Below are 20,792 nucleotides of genomic sequence, written 5' to 3' on the forward strand. Positions count from 1 at the left end.
TACTTAGAGGGATTTGGTAAGAAAAATAATGAATGCCAACTCAGAAGAGGAAGAGGATGAGTATGAAAATAGTGATAATAAAGATGACGTGGAAGATGAGCTGGTCCACCCAGAAAATATGAGGAAGAGGAAGAGGAGAATGAGGACAAGAGAGCAAGCTCAGAATTGGAAAAGGGAAAACAGGAAATAGGCTGCTCATTTTCAAAGAAAGAATAATTTTAGAATAAATATTATGACAGCTATGTTGACAAAGAGAGAAAGAGTAGAAGATAAAAAGAATACCTTTGAGGGAAAAAGAGGAAAAAAGATGTTAAGAATAAGAGAGCGAAAGAGATAACAAGATCATTCTAAAACCAGACTTCCTGATCCTGCTAGTTTTGCAATAAGATGGTCATTAATGGTTATTTCTGTAGAAAGTAACATGTCACTTTTTATGGGAAGTATGTGTTCTAGTATTTTCACATTGTCATTATGCAAAATAAGATTTATTAATATGTTAGTGATAATATTTTATAGGGAGAAAATGTTCATTGAGATCATTGTCAAGTTCCATATACATTTATATGGAATTTTAGCTTTTCTCATTTTTTTTGTTAGTGATGATTAGCCATCAATTAAGACATGACTAATTTTACACAGGTTTAATGTGGTTCACTTCATTCATAATGTGTCAAACCATTTTTTTCATGACAAGTTGATCATTTTCATAGCTGACTCTAAGATATCTAGTTTGTAGGCTTTTTGTTTGTTTGCTTGGTAATGTTTTTAATAACTTTTAGAATTTGTTTATTTGTTCATTTGTTTTGTCACAAGAGTAGTTTAGAGAGTAGCAATAAGATAATGAAGATTTTATTTGACTATGTGGTGCATGGATTTTAATATTCTTCATATAGCAGTATGTATATTGTGTGTTAAGTGCCTTACAAATCGTTCCTCAAAGTTTTGAACTTAATTATCTTCTGTGAATTTATGTTTTAAATAAAATCATAACACTTTTTATTAAAAAAGACAATTCTGGTTATTCTTTGCTGTATCTCTTCTCTGTTTTATCTGTATTACAGTTTAAAGTTTTTCAAACCTAATCAAGTCAAATAAAGATTTGTTATTTAAAAAAATAAAATTACATAATGATTTCATATTGGGAATTGCAACAGGAATTGCTTTTTAAAAAGAGCCCCATTTAACCCCACCCAGGCTGGGTGGCACCCAGATGGCTTATGGGTAGAACTGACTCCACCCTCACCTCAAAGATTGACCCAGACCAGCCTAAGCCCATGTACATTATCCTATCTCTCATGCCACGCTGATTGTGTCAGGCATCAGTCAGTACATGACACTCCCTTGGCCATAGCAAAACAGTGCAGGAATGGGCAGGGACATAAATGGGGCAAGTTCAAAAAGGTGCAGGAATTTATTTTCCTGTAGTCAAGATCAAGAAGAAGAGCACTTTGGGAGGCTGAGGCGGGTGGATCAGCTGAGGTCAGGAGTTCAAGACCAGCCTGGCCAACATGGTGAAACCCTATCTCTAGTAAAAATACAAAAAAACTTAGCTGGGCATGGTAGTGGGCACCTGTAATCCCAGATACTTGGGAGGCTAAGGCAAGAGAATTGCTTGAACCCGGTAGACAGAGTTTGCAGTGAGCCGAGACTGTGCCATTGCACTCCAGCCTGGGCAAGGAGAACAAAACTCCATCAAAAAAAGAAAAAAAAAAAGAAGAAGAGCAGCTCTCTTCTTCTGAATCATGTGTGCTGTGGTTTGAATGTGTCCCCCAAAGTTCAAGTGTTGGAAGCTTAAACCCCAGTGCAACAGTGTTGAGGGGTGAGACCTTTAAGAGGTGATTAGGTCATGAAGGCTCTTTCCTTATAAATAGATTAATGTGATTGCAGGAGTGAGTTTATTATCACAAGACTGGATTTGTTATAAAAGTGACTTTGGCACTCTCTCTCTCATTTTCTCTGTTTCTTTATCTCACCCACGGAATACCTGCCACCATGTGATGGTGCAAGAGGAAGAGCCTCTCTAGATGCAGTCCTTCAATCTTGGACTTCCCAGCCTCCAGAACTGCGAGCCAACACATTTCTGTTCTTTATAAATTACCCAGTCTCAGGTATTTTGCTATAGCAACATAAAACAAAGACAGTGTCATTTGGGAGCTTGAGACCTAGAACTCCTTCAGCTATTTTTCTATATCGGAAAGCCAGCCTGAGAATAAAGCCAATACATAGAAGAAAAAAGACAGAGAAAATCAAATAAAAGCTCAGCAGAAACTCTGAAGCAGCTATTTCTGAAGCCAAGGTTATTTCTCGACTTTTCAGATAATTGAGCTAATAAACTCCATTTGTTGTTTAAGCCAGTTTAAGTTACATTTTGTTTCTTTTAACCAAAACAGATGTTGATACACCAACACAATAAAATTCAGATTCAAAATCTGGTGTGTGTGTGTGTGTGTGTGTGTGTATAAATCTGATAATTTCTTACTCTCTATATGCAGCATCATTCTTTGGCCCAGCACTGCTCAGTCGAACTTTCTGTAGTGATGGAAATGTTCTATAGCTGTGCTGTTCAGTATACTAGCGATTAGCTATATACAACTTATAAGCACTTGGAATGTGACTAGTGTGGCTGTGGAAATGAATTTTTAATTTGATTTGACTAATTTTAAGTGCTCATATATGGCTAGTGGCTACAGTATTAGACAATACAACTGTAAACTAATAAAATTTTCCCTGACTGTAACCTACTCTTTCCACCTTCCTTTGCTCACCTTGTTTTTTCCACTTGGAATGTCTTATTTTCTTTTGTCACATAATTAATACATAACCATCCTTATAAGTAAAGTTCAAATGCCCCATGTTCTATGAAGCTTTTTTAAAATCACATTGTCCCAAACTATAAACATCCCTAATGTTTTATTTTTGATTTTTTTTTAATTCCTTGCATGATCTAGTTTGAGTATTTATCCCCTTCAAATCTCATGTTGAAATTTGATCCTTAATGTTGGAAATGGGGCCTGGTAGAAGGTGTTTGGGTCATGGAGCCAGATCTGTCATGAACTGTCCTCACAATAATGAAGGAGTTCTTGCTCTATTCATTTCTGTGAGATTTGACTATTAAAAGGAGCCTGGCTCCTCCTCCTCTCCCTCCTCTCTCACCATGTGATACTTGCTCCCCTGCACCTTCCCGCATGAATGGAAGCTTCCTAAGGCCCTCACTGGAAGCAGATGCCAATACCATGCTTCTTGTACAGCCTGCAAAGCTGCGAGCCAAATAAACTTCTTTCCTGTTTAATTACAGCCTCAGATATTCCTTTATAACAACACAAACAGACTAAAGTCCTGGCATTTATAAATAATGCTCTGTTTTTTAAAAAATTGACATTTAATAAGCATTTGTTTTAAAAGGAGAAAAGTGGACAAGTATATTCATATTTGATATTCTAGGAAATAGGGAAAGTTAAAATAATTCCTGTAAATGGCTAACATAGACCTCAAATCTGTCTCTTTATCCAAGTCACACTACTGTTAATACTGATTCTCAATTAATACACATGAACGATTCCCTTATTTCTCTCTCTTTTCCCTTACACCCACCATATGAATAATGCACCAAAATGACCATCTGATCATGTCTCACACCCACTCCAAACACATTGAGGAATCTTTGCTGTCAAATGAATATAATTGATTTTTTTTTTTTTTTTTTGAGGTGATTCTCGCCCTGTCGCCCAGTCTGGAGTGCAGTGGCAAGATCTCAGCTCACTGCAACCTCTGCTTTCTGGGTTCAAGTTGTTCTCCTGCCTCAGCTTACCGAGTAGCTGGGATTACAGGCAAGCACCATGGTGCCCAGCTAATTTTTGTATTTTTGTGGAGAGGGGGTTTCACCATGTTGGCCAGGCTGATCTCAAACTCCTGACCTCAGATGATCTATAAACAGACTAAAGTCTCTCAATATATTCCATAAAATCCAATAATCCTTCAACTATCAGATCAAATTCCACCTTCTCCAATCTGGATGAATAGGGACACCTTGGAGTGAATTCAAAAAAGTAGCAACAATGATAGAGAGGGGTCTTTAAAGCATGTTCTTTAAGAAAGTTTGAAGAATTTGAGATGCTTGCCATGGAGGGGAGAAGATTTAATGACTGGAGAGCTGTAATGGGAAAATAGATAACACTTGTTGGCCAGGTCCAAGAGCAATAACTATGGCCAATGCTTGGGAATTAGAGAAAGACGCTTTCAGCCAAAATGATTAAGAAATATTTCACCAATCAAAGACTGGTAGAATCTTTCTTGTATTTTTAATTAAAAATTCTTTTTTAATTGAAAAAGAATTCTTGTTTAATTACAGGATTCTTCTTTAATTGAAAATAATTGTTTTTTACTTGAAAATTAAATTAAAATTCTTCTCAATTAAAAAATAATCTTGTAATTGAAAAGAATGCTTTTTCAATTAAATAATTCTTTTTTAATTGTTCGTTTTTCAATTAAAAATGGAAAAATTTTAAATCTATTATATGTTAACATATTCTCTGTGCCAAAGGCTGTGCTATTTTCTGTTTACATGCATCATCATATGTGAGTCTCTTAACAGGTCTGAGAGCTAGGTGTTATAATTCCCATTTCACATTAAAAAAAAAAAAGACTCTTAGCTTAAATTCCTTGTTCAAGATATCACAGTCAAAGATTTGGCAGAGGCAGCATCCAAACCAACTTTCGTCTGATTTCAGAGTCCATGCTATCTAGCACCTAGTAAGTTGCCCTAGTGAACTACTCACCTTTGGACGTGTGAAAACCAAGTCTGGATTACACTCAGGGAAACAATAGAATGGGGTTCTAAATAGCTGATGAGCAGTTGAATGAAAACGTCTTTTTACCGTCAATGTTCAGTTTCCTTTAATGATTCCCGTCTTCATGAAGGGCAGGTGCAGGCTGCTTGGCAATGGTAAAAAAATGTTCTCTTGGAGATCTTGTGCTGACTGAAGGCTTTGCCCAAATGCTTGAAGACCCTCTCCCAGGAAAAGTACTCTCCAACCAGTGTCTGGGTCTCTTTGCTTCCAGAATCCGTTTCTGCTTTTTATATGACTCGGAGTCCATCTGCCAATCTGGACCCAGCAGAAAGGCAAGCTCCTGGCCATGGAAGACCCAGACTCAAGAAATGGAGCTGCTATTGTTGATTCTAAAGAGGATGACACTAGCAAAGGCATCTTCTTCAGCTCGTCCAATCGCTGGAACATTCCAGTGACGAGACTGCAACTCATGAAGGTCTGGTGAGTTCTTCAGGGAAGCGATACTCAGAGTACCACAGGGACCAGCCATCTTTATCAAAGTGCTCTCCAAAACATGTCTTTGCCTCAGAGTGTGTCCTCGATGGAGTACATGTGCTTAAATTCATCCAACTCAAAGGTGTTCTTGGGCTGCTCACATTCATCTCCGCTGAAGGAGCAGGGGTGGCCACCTTTTTCTCCTCCTTCCGCTCAGCCTCGGGCTTCTGCTTCTCTTCCCGGGAATCTTTTTCCGTGGAGTGTCCTTTTTAGGCTGGCTCTCTGCAAGTATTTTAGCATCAAAGTGGGCCATGTTCTCACACAGTTTCATTTCCACCCAAGACAGTCCGGAACTGGGGCTGGTAAAGGTAGGTGAGGAACCAGCAGCTGATAATGGGAATGGCCTGGTAGAAAGAAGATCAGCAAAGTTCACCCACTGCACCGCCTGGGCTGCTGCCTCTGGAGCACTTCCTCACAGCTCCTCATTGCTCGCATAGGTGGCAATAGCATTGCTCTCCCACACAGAGAATCCATCATCATCCTCAAATGCTAGAACCTTGTGGGAAGGAAATTCAGGGGTACAGCTGGTTTGGCCAAAGTAAAAGTGAGCGTAGAGCACGTGAATCTGAGCTCCGAATTACCAAGCAGAATGAGGGCCTGCTCAGCATACACCCGCCCTCCGGTTTTCAGGACCTGTTCAGGCTCCCAGCCGCCTTGGTGATTTCGCAGAGAAAGGGGGTGGGGCTCTCCACGCTGCAGCAAAGTAAGCAAAGTAAACGAAAACATCTTTTTTTTTTTTTTTTTTTTTTGAGATAGAGTTTCACTCTTGTTGCCCAGGCTGGTGGAGTGCAATGGCACGATCTCAGCTCACTGCAACCTCCGCCTCCCAGGTTCAAGCGATTCTCCTGTCTCAGCCTCCCGAGTAGCTGAGATTAAAGGCACCTGCCACAACACGCCCAGCTAATTTTTGTATTTTTAGTAGAGACGAGGCTTCACTATGTTGGCCAGGCTGGTCTCAATCTCTTGATCTCAGGTGATCCACCGGCCTCCGCCTCCCAAAGTGCTTGGATACCGGCTTGAGCCACTGGCCCGGTGGAAAACATTTTTGAGAACAATTACAGCTGTGGGATTTTAGCCTTCCCAATAACATGAGAACTTTAAGTTTGGAGTAGTTTTACAACATTCAGAGATGAGTTTAAGAGGACAGTTACGATGGAAGCAGCAGAATTAGCAAAAGCAGAGTATGATTTCTCCCTTTCTCCTACATACGCCAGCATTACAGATGCATCTTATTCTGCTTTATGTTGAAGTTCTTTACATTTGAGGTACTTCAGAAGTGCACAGGTGACATCAACACACAGGTTTCACAGATATGCAAGCCCTTGGAGAGATGTGGAACCTGATGGAATCTATTTCCTCGCCTTCTACTACCTCCAGGCACCAATGTAATGAGGCTCATCCCACCATTAAACTGACAATTTTCCTGTAGGTGACTAAAGACTTCCTTGTTTCTAGATGAGTAAAGCATCCCAAACCTTATCTTCCTAGATCTCTAAGCAGTAGCCAACACAGCAGAACAGTTCCTCTTTTCATAAACTGTCTCTTTCCTTGGTTTCTACACGATCCAAGTATCCTCTTTTTTTTTTTTTTTTCTCTTGAGTAGCCTTTTTGAAGTTTCTCCTGCAGGGCTTTCTTGCTATGTGTGGTCCTCAAGCACCTACCTAAGTACTCTTCTAATTCTACCCACTATCCCTGGAGAGTCTCATCTGCTCTATGGCTTTTTTCCCCCCATTTGTAAAATGATGACCCCGAATCCATCTCTCAAGTAAAGTCTTCCCTTCTGGGCTTAAGGTTTATATTTACTCACACAAAATTCTTAATTGCCAATCATATCCAATGTAAATGTCTCAGAATTACTTTAAATTCAACCTGTCCAATACGGAACTCATGATCTTTCCCTTGTCCCCAGCTCTCTTCATTGGGTATCCACAACGCTGAGTAATATACCACAACCACACTACCACCAAAGACAGAAACATACTTGACATCTCCCTGCCCTCACACAACAAATCCAGTCATCACTGACACCTGTCAATGGGACTGACTGAATATCATTCAAATCTGGTAGTTCTCTATTGAAATGGCAATGCTTCAGGGAAGCACTTTGTAATTCTATGGAGGACTTAATTTCCTGGTGGAAATTAAAATACATATTAAATTATATATTATATTATTATATTAAAGTACATATTATATTATTTATTTTAATTCTTATTTTAAAATAAGATTATATTTAAATATTAAATACATGTTAAAATACATATTATATTATTAAATTAAAATACATATTAAAATACATATATTAAAATACATATTGAAATACATATTATTATTAAAATACATATTACATTATATATTTATTATTACCCACATTATAATACATATTATATTATTATTTATTTTAATTCTTATTTGTATTATTTTTAATTTTTTATGGGCTTCTGAAATTATGTGTGTTAGTAGAATATTTTATCTACTAATTTTAATAGAATGGAAGGTATATTACAAAAGATATGTCAAGATTGCAGCATTAGGGCTAATAAAGTTACAAAAACTTACTGCTCAAGTCCATCCACTTGGTTACATTACCACTGGCTCCAACCCCATCTCCAAGCACTATCGTTATGGTCATTATTATAACAATGTGATTATAATGATAATAATGATTTCCTAAATGGTCCCATTGCCTTCAGTGTTGGTTCACTCTCATTTTCTACTACCGATCAAAGAAACTGGAAAATAAAATCTGATCATGTCACTTCTCCATTTAAAACCCTTGCATATTGCTCTTAGAAAAAGTCCCAGCCATTTTAAAAACTTCACGGAATTCTGGATGAGTCAAGCCCTAGATATTTTTCAGTTTCTTTTTACTCTGCTCCGTGACACTTTACTTCAAGTCCCTGTCCTACTGAACTACTTAAGTTTCTCATTTGTTGTCATGCTTTTTCCTACCTGTAAATCTTTGCCTAGCACCTACTTATCTCTCACATCTCAGCACAGATGACTTTCCTTGAGGAGATTCCTTTGGTCTTCCTTTATCTGCCCACAATATTCTATTGTAAAAATTATGATGCTGAAGCATAATTCCCTGCTGAATTTTTTCGTTCCCCCCGACTAAAATGTAGGTTCCATGGTGGCAGGGGTAGTGCCTATCCAATCTCGTGTTATATCTCCTGTGCACAGTACATTTCCTGACACTTTGCAGTTACAAAATATCTGTCAATAAATGCATAAATTAAGGAATAGATAAATAAGTATATGAACAGTAACCGGGTTCCCATTTTTCAGACTGGAACCCTGTTCGATGCATTTTTATTAATGGTTTTAGTATCAGATAGCAGTGAGTTTAAGTCCTAGCTCTGCCACTTACTAGTAGATTGACAATAGGGTAGTGAATTAAAATGTTCATGCCTTTGATTTATTGTGTCATTGCTGCTGTTAGTTTTTTTTCTTTTTAATATTTGCAAAATGAGGATAATTATATCCACGATGACCTACATTTGTGAGTAGGGTAATTGTGAAGAATGCATGAGTTTCCACGTGGGAGCAGGCATTAAGAATGGGAATTATTTTTGTTATACTCTATTGAGCTGTTCAATCAAGAGATACAACAGGATACCTGATAGTGTACAAGACGTTTGGGGGTTTTGTTTTTTTAAATTCATCTTCGGGCTTTGGGTTGCTGTTAATGGCAGCTGTTCACAGATTAGTCATAAACAGCTTGGTGAAGGAGGCATGAGAAAGATAAAGGGTGGTGGCCTGATTACCTCTAGCCATCCTCATGCACAAACACACACCTACCTGTCATGTATGGAAATGTCTCAGAATGTGGGCCCAGCCCAGATCTCAACAAAAGCATTGGTTTCAAAGATTGAGGAAACATAAAAACAACCTCGGAAATCACCCCTTCAGTCATCACAGAATGCCAGTGCTAGAAGAAACTCTAGTCATCATCCCATCCAAATTTATCATTGGAAAATGAAACTTGGACCTAGCAAGGGGGAAAAGAGGTATTCAAGATTAAGCAGAAAGTTCACTGCAGAAATGGCATGTAAACATAAACACCACTTCACATGTAGTCTAATCACTACCACCACCATCAACAAGGCTATTATAAATATATTTTTTCCTTTATTAGGGTATAATTTACACATAGTTAAACATCAAGGTATATTTTACATACAGTTTAAATTTACCCTTTAAAGTAAGTTCTGTGAGTTTTGTTAAACACGAACAATTTTGTCACCAGACTATATACTCATGACGCAAAATGTCCACCATCCAAAAGAATTCCTTTGTGCTCATTTATAATAAGCCTTCCCCTCTCTGCTCAGCCCCTAACCACCAAAGTTCTGCTTTTTGTTGCTACAGTTTTGATTTTTGAAAACATTATATAAATGAAATTAGAATTATACAGTTTGAGTCTGGCTCCTACCACTTAGAATAATACTTTGAAATTCATTCTTGGTGTTGAACAGATTAGTGACTCATTCCTAATGGTGCTGAGTAATATCTTATTATGTGGACGTACTAGAGCTTATGTTTAGGGCTATTACAGCCACCATAAACATTCATCTGTGGTTTTTGTGTAAATGTAAGTATTGATTTCACTTGAGTATATATCTAAGAGTGAGATTGCTGGGTAAATACTTACATGGTTATACAATAAGTATATATACTGCCAAACTGTTTTCTTATGTTACATTCCCACCAACAAGGTATGAGAGTTTTAGTTTCTCTATATACTCTTCAGCACTTGCTATTTTTTTATTCTGTTTTTGTTTTTTTAGCTTTTTAAATTTTGTTTTTAATTTTTTAGTTTTAGATAGGTGGGTAGCAACATCTCATTATGGTTTTGATTTTCATTTCTCTAATGTCAAATGGTGCAGATTATCTTTTCATATACTTGTCCTCCACATGTCTACTCGAATTTCTATTCAAATATTTTGCGCCTTTTGTTTAAATTGGGCTGTTTTCGTATTACTTAGTTTTGAAACCATAATTTATGTATACTGGTTCCGAATCTTTTAACAGATATATGAATTTTCTCCTAATTTGTGGTTTGTCTTTGCTGTTTCTTAACATGTATTTCTGTCTGTGTCAATCATGTTTTTGGTATTATGTCTAAGAAACCTTTATCTAATCCAAGGATACAAATATTTCCCTCTATATTTTTTTCAAGAAATTTTAGAGTATAAGTTTTTACATTTAGGACTGTGACCCATTTTGAGTTACTTTTTATATAACAATATATAGATCAACATTTATTCCTTATTTCTTTTTGTCCAATTGCTTCCCATTATGTATTGAAAGCGTTATCTTTTCTTCATTGGTTGACCTGTGCACCTTCGCTGAAAAGCAGTTGATCATGCAAATGTAAGTATATTTCTGGACTGCCTTCTGTTCCATCAATATGCCTAGCCTTTCTCTAATATAATACTGTCTTAATCATTGAGCTTTATAGAAGCCTTGATACTAGTTTGAGTGGTGCCTCAGACTTCGTTCTACGTGGTTTTATTGTTTTCAATTTTTTTGTTATTCTAGTTATTTGCCTTTCCATTTAATATTAAAATTAGCTTGCTTGTTTTTATACAAAATCATGCAAGAATTATGATTAGATCTCTGTTGAATCTATAGATCACATTAGGAAGGGTCAATGTCTTCTAATTCATGAATACAATAAATATCTTCATTTATTTAGGGGTCATTTTTTACTTCTTTTAACAGAACTGTATAGTTATAAGCAAACATAATTTGTAGTTATTTTGTTAGACATATATCTAAGAATTTTATGGGTTTGATGTTATTAGAAAAGGCGCATTTTAATTCCAATTTCCAATTGTTCTATGCAAGTATGTACAAATGCAATTGATTTTTGTAGGTTAACCATGTATCCTTCAAACTTGTTAAATGCACTTATTATTTCTAATAGCATTTTTGTAGATTCTTTGAGATTTTCCACATAGCCAGTCATGCCTTCTGTAAATACAGACAGTTTTACCTCTCCCTTTTCAATCCTTTTACTTCTTTTTCTTCCATTATTACACTAGTAAAGACCTTTGGTTCAACATCAAAAAGGAATAGGGAGAGAGGATATTTGTGTCTTGTGCTTGATCCAAGAGGAATGCATTAATCTTTCATCATTAAGTGTGATGTTAAAATCTTTAAGCGTGAGTGTTTTATAGATGTTCCTTAACAAGTAGAGGAATTTCCCTTCTATTGCTAGTCTTCTTAGAGGTATATGCATAAAGACATATTATTTTATATATATATGTATATAACTATATATGTATATCATATAATAGATATTGAATCTTGTTGAATGACTTTTCTGTATCTATTGAAATGATTTTATGCTTTTTCATCTTTAATCTGACAATATGATAAATTGAATTTATTGATTTTTCAAATGTTGAATAAGATTTACATTTCAGATATAAACCCTACTTAGTTGATTTGCTAGTACTTTTGGGGGGATTTTTATTTTTATGTTTCTGAGGGATATTAATTTGTAATTTTCTTGTCTTGTCATTTCTCATTCTGATTTTGGCATCAGGGTAATGTTGGCCTCCCAAAATGATTGGGCCAATAAGTTCAATGAAGTATGATCAGCATCATTAGCCATTAGGGAAAAGCACATCAAAAGCAAAATTATATTCCACTCCATATCTACTATGATGACTAGAATAAAAAGGATGCAATAACAAGGGTAGGTTATAATATGGAGACTCTGGAATTCTCTTAAATTGCTAGTGGGAATGTAAAATAGTGTAGATGCTTTGAAGAGTCTGGAAGTTTCTCAGAAGTTTAAAATGACTTATCATATGACTCAGCAATTCCATTCCTATGTGTATACCCATGAGAAATGAAAATATATGTTCATTCATACACTTATTCAGGAATGTTCACAGTAGCATTATTCATAATAGCCAAATAATAGTAGAACAAACCAAGTGTTTATCAATAGGTGAATGGATAAATAAAATGTGGTATATCTATACACTGGAATATTATTTAGCAGTAATAAAGAATGAAGTACTGATACATACTATTATGCAGAAGAACCTTGAAAACATGATAAGTAAAAGAAGCTGAATGCAAAAAGCCACATACTGTATGATTTGTTTTATATAAAATGTCAGTGGCAGAGGTGATTCCAGAGTACCACAGGAATAATAGCCAAAGCTCAAGCCAAGGAATCAGATGTAAACAAGGAAGGCAGTTAAGAGTCCAGTGGCTTTTGTTTTTCTAGCAGCTGGAGCTATGGCTGAGGGTGGAGGCAACATTTCAAAACAGGTACTATGTCATGCCTCACTTTGGTACACAGGAGGGAGTGAAGGGAACATTTTAAAAAATTATAAATTAATTACATGGAAATAGTGACTCCCCCCTAAATTAAGAAGGCCATAGTACAAAATTAATAGTGTAAATATTTCTATGCCAATTATGCATAATTTATCTATGCCAGATAAGGGTATAATAATACCTAAATGACAAGGTTTTTTTTTTTTTTTTTTTTTTTTTTTTTTTTTATTAATTTTTTTGCATACAAAAACAATAAACATTTTCTAAAAATACATACAAACAAAAAGATGCGTATCAAACATATTAGGAAGGTTGCACATGGGAAGTCGGGGAATAGAAATGGGGGTGGGAGTTAAAATAAATGAGAGAGGGACTTTATATGGATCAGTGATAATAACTCAATCCTCTATTTGACAAAGAAGAGGGAGAAGGAAGAGGAAGAAAAAGAAAGTGGGATAAAGGATCAGAAAGGGAGGAAAATAGAGAAAATTAGAGTATGACTCCAGGGTAGACCTGTTTTGTTGTCATTGAGTTGGTTGGTTGGTTTGTCTGTTGTATTCTTCATGTTTCGCCAAGTTGGCCAGACTGGTCTCGAACTCCTAGCCCAAAGTGATCAACCCGCCTCGCCCCCCAGAGTGCCGGGACCACAGGCGTGAGCCACCACGTCCAGCCCCCACATTGCTTCTGGCCTCCGTGGTAGACCTCCCAGACGGAGCGGCCAGGCAGAGGAGCTCCTCACTTCTACCCAGACACGGGGCGGCCGGGCAGAGGGGCTCCTCACTTCTTCCCAGACGATAGGTGGCCGGGCAGAGGCGCTCCTCACTTCCCAGACGATGGGTGGTCGGGCAGAGGCGCTCCCCACTTCCCAGACGATGGGTGGCCGGGCAGAGGCGCTCCTCACTTCTTCCCGGATGGGGCGGCCGGGCAGAGGCGCTCCTCATTTCTTCCCGGACGGGGCGGCCGGGCAGAGGCGCTCCTCACTTCCCAGACGGGGCGGCCGGGCAGAGGCGCTCCTCACTTCTTCCCGGACGGGGCGCCCGGGCAGAGGCGCTCCTCACTTCTTCCCGGACGGGGCGGCCGGGCAGAGGCGCTCCTCACTTCCTCCCGGACGGGGCGGCCGGGCACAGGCGCTCCTCACTTCCCAGACGGTGGGTGGCCGGGCAGAGGCGCTCCTCACCTCCCAGACGGGGTGGCCGGGCAGAGGCGCTCCTCACTTCCCAGACGGGGTGGCCGGGCAGAGGCGCTCCTCACTTCTTCCCGGACGGGGCGGCCGGGCAGAGGCGCTCCTCACTTCCCAGACGGGGCAGCCGGGTAGAGGCGCTCCTCACTTCTTCCCGGACGAGGCGGCCAGGCAGAGGCCCTCCTCACTTCCCAGATGGGGCGGCCGGGCAGAGGCGCTCCTCACTTCTTCCCGGACGGGGCGGCCGGGCAGAGGCGCTCGTCACTTCCTCCCGGACGGGGCAGCCGGGCAGAGGCGCTCCTCACCTCCCAGACGATGGGAGGCCGGGCAGAGGCGCTCCTCACTTCCCAGACGATGGGTGGCCGGGCAGAGGCGCTCCTCACTTCCCAGACGGGGCGGCCGGGCAGAGGCGCTCCTCACTTCCCAGACGGGGTGGCCGGGCAGAGGCACTCCTCACTTCCCAGACGATGGGTGGCCGGGCAGAGGCGCTCCTCACTTCCCAGACGATGGGTGGCCGGGCAGAGGCGCTCCTCACTTCCCAGACGGTGGGTGGCCGGGCAGAGACGCTCCTCACTTCCCAGACGGTGGGTGGCCGGGCAGAGGCGCTCCTCACTTCCCAGACGGTGGGTGGCCGGGCAGAGGCGCTCCTCACTTCCCAGATGGTGGGTGGCCGGGCAGAGGCGCTCCTCACTTCCCAGACGGGGCGGCCGGGCAGAGGCGCTCCTCACTTCCCAGATGGTGGGTGGCCGGGCAGAGGCGCTCCTCACTTCCCAGATGATGGGTGGCCGGGCAGAGGCGCTCCTCACTTCTTCCTGGATGGGGCGGCCGGGCAGAGGCACTCCTCACTTCTTCCCGGACGGGGCGCCCGGGCAGAGGCGCTCCTCACTTCTTCCCGGACGGGGCGGCCGGGCAGAGGCGCTCCTCATTTCTTCCCGGATGGGGCGGCCGGGCAGAGGCGCTCCTCACTTCCCAGACGGGGCGGCCGGGCAGAGGCGCTCCTCACTTCTTCCCGGACGGGGCGGCCGGGCAGAGGCGCTCCTCACTTCTTCCCGGACGGGGCGGCCGGGCAGAGGCGCCCCTCACTTCTTCCCGGACGGGGCGGCCGGGCAGAGGCGCCCCTCACTTCTTCCCGGACGGGGCGCCCGGGCAGAGGCGCTCCTCACTTCTTCCCGGACGGGGCGGCCGGGCATAGGCACTCCTCACTTCTTCCCGGACGGGGTGGCCGGGCAGAGGCGCTGCTCACTTCCCAGACGGGGCGGCCGGGCAGAGGCACTCCTCACTTCCCAGACGGGGCGGCCGGGCAGAGGCGCTCCTCATTTCCCAGACGGGGCGGCCGGGCAGAGGCGCTCCTCACTTCTTCCCGGACGGGGCGCCCGGGCAGAGGCGCTCCTCACTTCTTCCCGGACGGGGCGCCCGGGCAGAGGCGCTCCTCACTTCTTCCCGGACGGGGCGACTGGGCAGAGGCGCTCCTCACTTCTTCCCGGACGGGGTGGCCGGGCAGAGGCGCTCCTCATTTCCCAGACGGGGCGGCTGGGCAGAGGCGCTCCTCACTTCCCAGACGGTGGGTGGCCGGGCAGAGGCGCTCCTCACTTCCCAGACGGTGGGTGGCCGGGCAGAGGCGCTCCTCACTTCTTCCCGGATGCGGCGGCCGGGCAGAGGCGCTCCTCACTTCTTCCCGGATGGGGCGCCCGGGCAGAGGCGCTCCTCATTTCTTCCCGGACGGGGCGGCCGGGCAGAGACGCTCCTCACTTCCCAGACGGGGCGGCCGGGCAGAGGCGCTCCTCACTTCTTCCCGGACGGGGGCGGCCAGGCAGAGGCGCTCCTCACTTCTTCCCGGACGGGGCGGCCGGGCAGAGGCGCTCCTCACTTCTTCCCGGACGGGGCGGCCGGGCAGAGGCGCTCCTCACTTCTTCCCGGACGGGGCGGCCGGGCAGAGGCGCTCCTCACTTCTTCCCGGACGGGGCGGCCGGGCAGAGGCGCTCCTCACTTCCCAGGCGATGGGTGGCCCGGCAGAGGCGCTCCTCACTTCCCAGACGATGGGTGGCCGGGCAGAGGCGCTCCTCACTTCCCAGACGGGGCAGCCGGGTAGAGGCGCTCCTCACTTCCCAGACGGTGGGTGGCCGGGCAGAGGCGCTCCTCACTTCCCAGACGGTGGGTGGCCGGGCAGAGGCGCTCCTCACTTCCCAGACGGTGGGTGGCCGGGCAGAGGCCCTCCTCACTTCCCAGACGGTGGGTGGCCGGGCAGAGGCGCTCCTCACTTCCCAGACGGTGGGTGGCCGGGCAGAGGCGCTCCTCACTTCCCAGACGGGGCGGCCGGGCAGAGGCGCTCCTCACTTCCCAGACGGGGCGGCCAGGCAGAGGTGCTCCTCACCTCCCAGACAGGGCGGCCGGGCAGAGGCGCTCCCCACCTTCCAGATGGGGCGGCGGCCGGGCAGGGGCTGCAATCCCAGCACCCTGGCAGGCCAAGGCAGGCGGCCGGGGGGTAGAGGCTGCCGCGAGGCCAGACCACGCCACCGCACTCCAGCCCGGGCAACACCGAGCACTGGGTGAGCGAGACTCCGTCTGTAGTCCCAGTACCTCGGGAGGCTGAGGCGGGCAGAGCACTCGGCGTCAGGAGCTGGCGAGCAGCGTGGCCAAGATGGCGAACGCGTGCCTGCATCCAAAGGAGAAAAGGCAGGCAGCGGTGGCGTGCGCCGGCAGTCCCAGGCAGTCCGCGGCGCGGGCAGCAGCAAGCCGAGTAGATTGTGGTGTGGGCCAGAGAGGTAAAGAAAGAAAGAAAGAAAGAAAGAAAGAAAGAAAGAAAGAAAGAAAGAAAGAAAGAAAGAAAGAAAGAAAGGAAGGAAGGAAGGAAGGAAGGAAGGAAGGAAGGAAGGAAGGAAGGAAGGAAGGAAGGAAGGATGACAAGGTTTTTGTAGGACCAAATGAGGTAATAAATACATAATTGATATGAAAGCTATAAATTGTTAAACTATAAATCGAAAACTATAAATTGAAGAGTAACTGTGATCAATTAAAGTAGGTTTATCTACTGAGTCAATAATAGAGGTAACACAGATCCGTAAAAAACAGTTAATCCAAAAGTAGGCCAAAAGATGGAAAATAAAACATCTAGCAACATTGTAGATTTAAAAGCAATTATATTAATATTTACATTAATGTAAGCAATCTAAACACATTAATTATGAAACAGAGATAGTCAGATTATGCTGTTTACAAAAAAAAATCCACTTTAAATATAAAAACATAGATGAGAGTAAGTGAATGCAAAAAGATTTATCATTAAACACACAAAAAAAACTGGGAATGGTTATATTAACATGAGAACAGATAGTATTCAGAACAAGGAATACTATCAGAGATAAAAAAGAACATTGCGGCGGGGCACGGCGGCTCATGCTTGTAATCCTAGCGCTTTGGGAGGCAGAGGCGGGCAGATTGCCTGAGCTCAGGAGTTCAAGACCAGCATGGGTAACATGGTGAAATCCAGTCTTTACTAAAATACAAAAAATTAACCCATCTCTACTAAAATACAAAAAATTAGCCAGTGTCTACTAAAATACAAAAAATTAGCCAGGTGTGGCAGGGTGCGCCTGTAGTCCCAGCTACTCGGGAGGCTGAGGCAGGAGAATTGCTTGAACTCCTGGGGCGGAGGTTGCAATGAGCCTAGACAGCGCCATAACCCTCCACTCCAGCGTGGGCGACAAAGCGAGACTCCGTCTCCAGCAAAAAAAAAAAAACAAACAAACAAGCAAAAAGAAATGCTGCGCAATCAGAAAGGAGTCAATTAACTAAGAAAACGTAACAATCCTCTATGTATAAGCAAGTAACAATAGATTCTCAAATCTACAAAGTAAAATTTGACAGACAAGAAAAGAGAAGTATACAAATTTAAAATTCTAGTTGGAGACTTCAAAACTAGTCTCTCAGTGATTGATAGAATAAACAGATAGGAAATCAGTAAAGATACAGAAAACCTGATTATCACAATTAATGAAAAATGACCTAATTAACCTTTATAAAATACTCCAACTTAAATATTAATTTTAGTATGTGCAGAGGAAACATTAATCAGGATAGACTTTATGGAGTCATTCAACCAACCTCAACAAATTTAACAAAATTGAAATGATGCAAAGAATGCTTTCGTAACTTAATGGCAGTGGCAGATATATAAACAATAATTCATGTTATTGTTTATATAATAGAGATGTGTGCACAGTGAGCACACAGGAAAAGAGATTAATTGTACCACGGATTAAGTCAGGGATGTGGTTACAATGTCTTTCCGAAGGATTTAATGTTTGAAGGATGAATTGGTGGGGATGAATTGGTTCAAGCAGAACAAGTAGAGTGATAAAATAAGTCAAGTTCTGGAGCATGCCTGGTAAGGTAAAACAGGAGGTAACATGGTTAGAGAGTGGTGGGAGGCGATAATGCAAATAGTCAGCATTTGTTAAACATACATGATGCTAAGCTTTTTACAGCATGATTTCATTTATAATTTATTTATTGCATTGATATTTTATTTCAGATTTATTAAAATTTTTGGTACTGATACTTTTATTATCTTTATATTGAAGATGGAGAACTAAAGTTTAGAGAGTATAAGCAAACTGCCAAATCACATTGTTAGTAGCTGAGAAGATATTAAATTATTCAACAACGATGCGAACACCAACCCAGCCTGGTAGACTGGATATGAGCATCCCAGTACATGCCCAGTAAATACCAGCCCTGGTGAAGTCAGAAATTGAATGCAGGCTACCTGGCTCTAGAACTTGTGCATTAAGATTATACTACTAAAGTGAAGCTAGAGATATTGATTGTGAATGAAGTAGGAAAGGCCTTATTTATATGCAATCAGGAGCCATTGAAATTATTAGAGAAATGACAGAGGATGTAAACCTAATTATGTTATAGAGTGATAAAAATGGCAGCAATGTGGAAGACAGCCTGGAATGGGGAGAGGCAAACATCAGAAAGACTTTAGATTGTTATTGCAAGAGTCAAGACGAAGCCCCAAACTGTGACACTTACTATGAAAGTGAAAGAAGTTGATAAATTTTAAGGATATTTAAGAGGAAAATTGATAGCACTTTGTGAGAAAATTGTTTCTGTGGTAATAAAAGGTAAAGAAAATTCACATTTCTAACATAATTTGATGCACAGCAATGTCCTTATCTGAAATTCTAATTAGGGAACAGAAGAGAGAAAAAATTCCTAGCTATGAGTTTAAATACTTAATGATTTTTTACTCTCCACTCCCAAACATTCTCTGTTCCTTCTCTCTTCTCTTTCCCTTCCATTTTTTTTCCTTCCAACATGTTCATTAATTAAAACAAATTTTGAGATTCAGTTATTTCACTTCAATCTTCACTTCTAATAACACCAAAGAATTTGAGGTTCATTCCTAGAAATATGCTGTGCTTTTCCATGCTTCTGTGTCTTCACAGATGTCATTCCTCCTACCTGAGGTGTCTTCTCCACACCTTAGTTGCATAGTGAACACCTACACAATCACTTTTCAAGGCCCAAACAATGATTTGCCCATGACCCCCTCCCGCAGGCAACGTTAACCACTCCCTGATAGTCTTGTACAGGAATCTGTTCACAACTCCATTAGCATTCTCATATTTAAATTGCAACTATTTGGTTACGTGTTTGCCACCTCAACAAAGGTAGGTCAGGACTGTTGTTTTGTATTTTCTTGTCCCCAGTGCCTGGCAGAGTACCTGGCAAATAGTATAAGCTCAATAAATAAATGTTCACTGAAAAACCAACTGTTAAATTGATCTATGGCATGAAGATTGACTAATGTATAAGCTACATAGAGGAAGGTGATTAGGGTAACAAAGAGTGTGACCATTCCTCAGCATGTAGACACCGTGGGAATGGGACCCCTAGCTGAAGCCACATGCATCCCTTGCAAGACTAGTCTGAAACCTGAGGTGGAATGAACCAAGAACAAGAGAGGGGTTTATGATTTCTTTATGAGGCTTGCAAGGAGGAAACATATTCCAGATGTGATGTTAAAGAGGAACTAGAGCCCTTTAAGGACTTCTAGTTTCCTCATAGGATTTCAGCTTCTTACATACTATTCTTCAATCCTTTATGGAACTTCTCTCAGTCCTATTCTGCACTTCCTGATCACGGGTTTTTTAATAAGAAAAGAATTATGAAGGCTTCTCCAGGTAGATTCACAAATAAAAGTACCAGATGCCTGGCTAAATTTAAATTTCAGCTAAAAATGTAAGAAAAAATTAATTTCAGCTAAACAACAAATAATTTTGTTGTGAAATTATTGGTGAAATATTTGGTATATACTTATCCTAAAAAAATTCCTCATTGTTATCTGAAATTCACATTTAATTGGGCATCATGTATTTTATCCTACAGCCCTATCTCCAGTCCTATTTCTGCCGAGGATATAAAAGACACCGTGTAAACTGCATGTTTGCTATATCAAACTGAGCAAAAATATAGTGAATGAAATAGGCCAGAACTTTATTCAGAGGCTAATGAAAAAAAGCAGAGTTGGCACAGATGAATCTGTGGGCAAACAGGTTGGTAACATGGTGTTCCTTGCTTGGCCCAGGCATTTTGCCAGTAGCAACCATGAGCATATGACAGTACAACTTAACAGAATAGCTAAAAGCAGGAACATTGGAATCACACCTTCATGTGTCCAATTCCCTGCTCTGGCTCATATATGATTTGTAACCCTGGGAAAACTCCTCTAAGCTTAAATTTCCTTGTATAAAATGAGGAAATGGTAGCCTCTCAATGATTTTACTGATACATTGCTCCTAACTCAGTACCTGACCAGAGGAGGCAGCCTATTATTATTATTATTATTATTAGTGGTAGTGGTGGTGGTGGTCCTAAAATGTCACACCCTCCTCTAAGACAACTCAATGTAGAACAGAATAGAATAGAATAGAATAGAATAGAATGGAATAGACAAGTTTATTATTTATTTTTCACTT

The 20,792-nt window shown here is 41.9% G+C and overlaps 1 pseudogene; it reads right to left on the minus strand.

Annotated features, from left to right (window-relative positions):
* Positions 1–4,909: 4,909 nt before the first annotated feature.
* Positions 4,910–11,360, minus strand: LOC129485726 (elongation factor 1-gamma-like; annotated as a pseudogene).
* Between the last annotated feature and the right edge of the window lie 9,432 nt (positions 11,361–20,792).

The sequence above is a fragment of the Symphalangus syndactylus genome, chromosome 7 (assembly GCF_028878055.3).
Source record: "Symphalangus syndactylus isolate Jambi chromosome 7, NHGRI_mSymSyn1-v2.1_pri, whole genome shotgun sequence".
NCBI classification, from domain to species: domain Eukaryota; kingdom Metazoa; phylum Chordata; class Mammalia; order Primates; family Hylobatidae; genus Symphalangus; species Symphalangus syndactylus.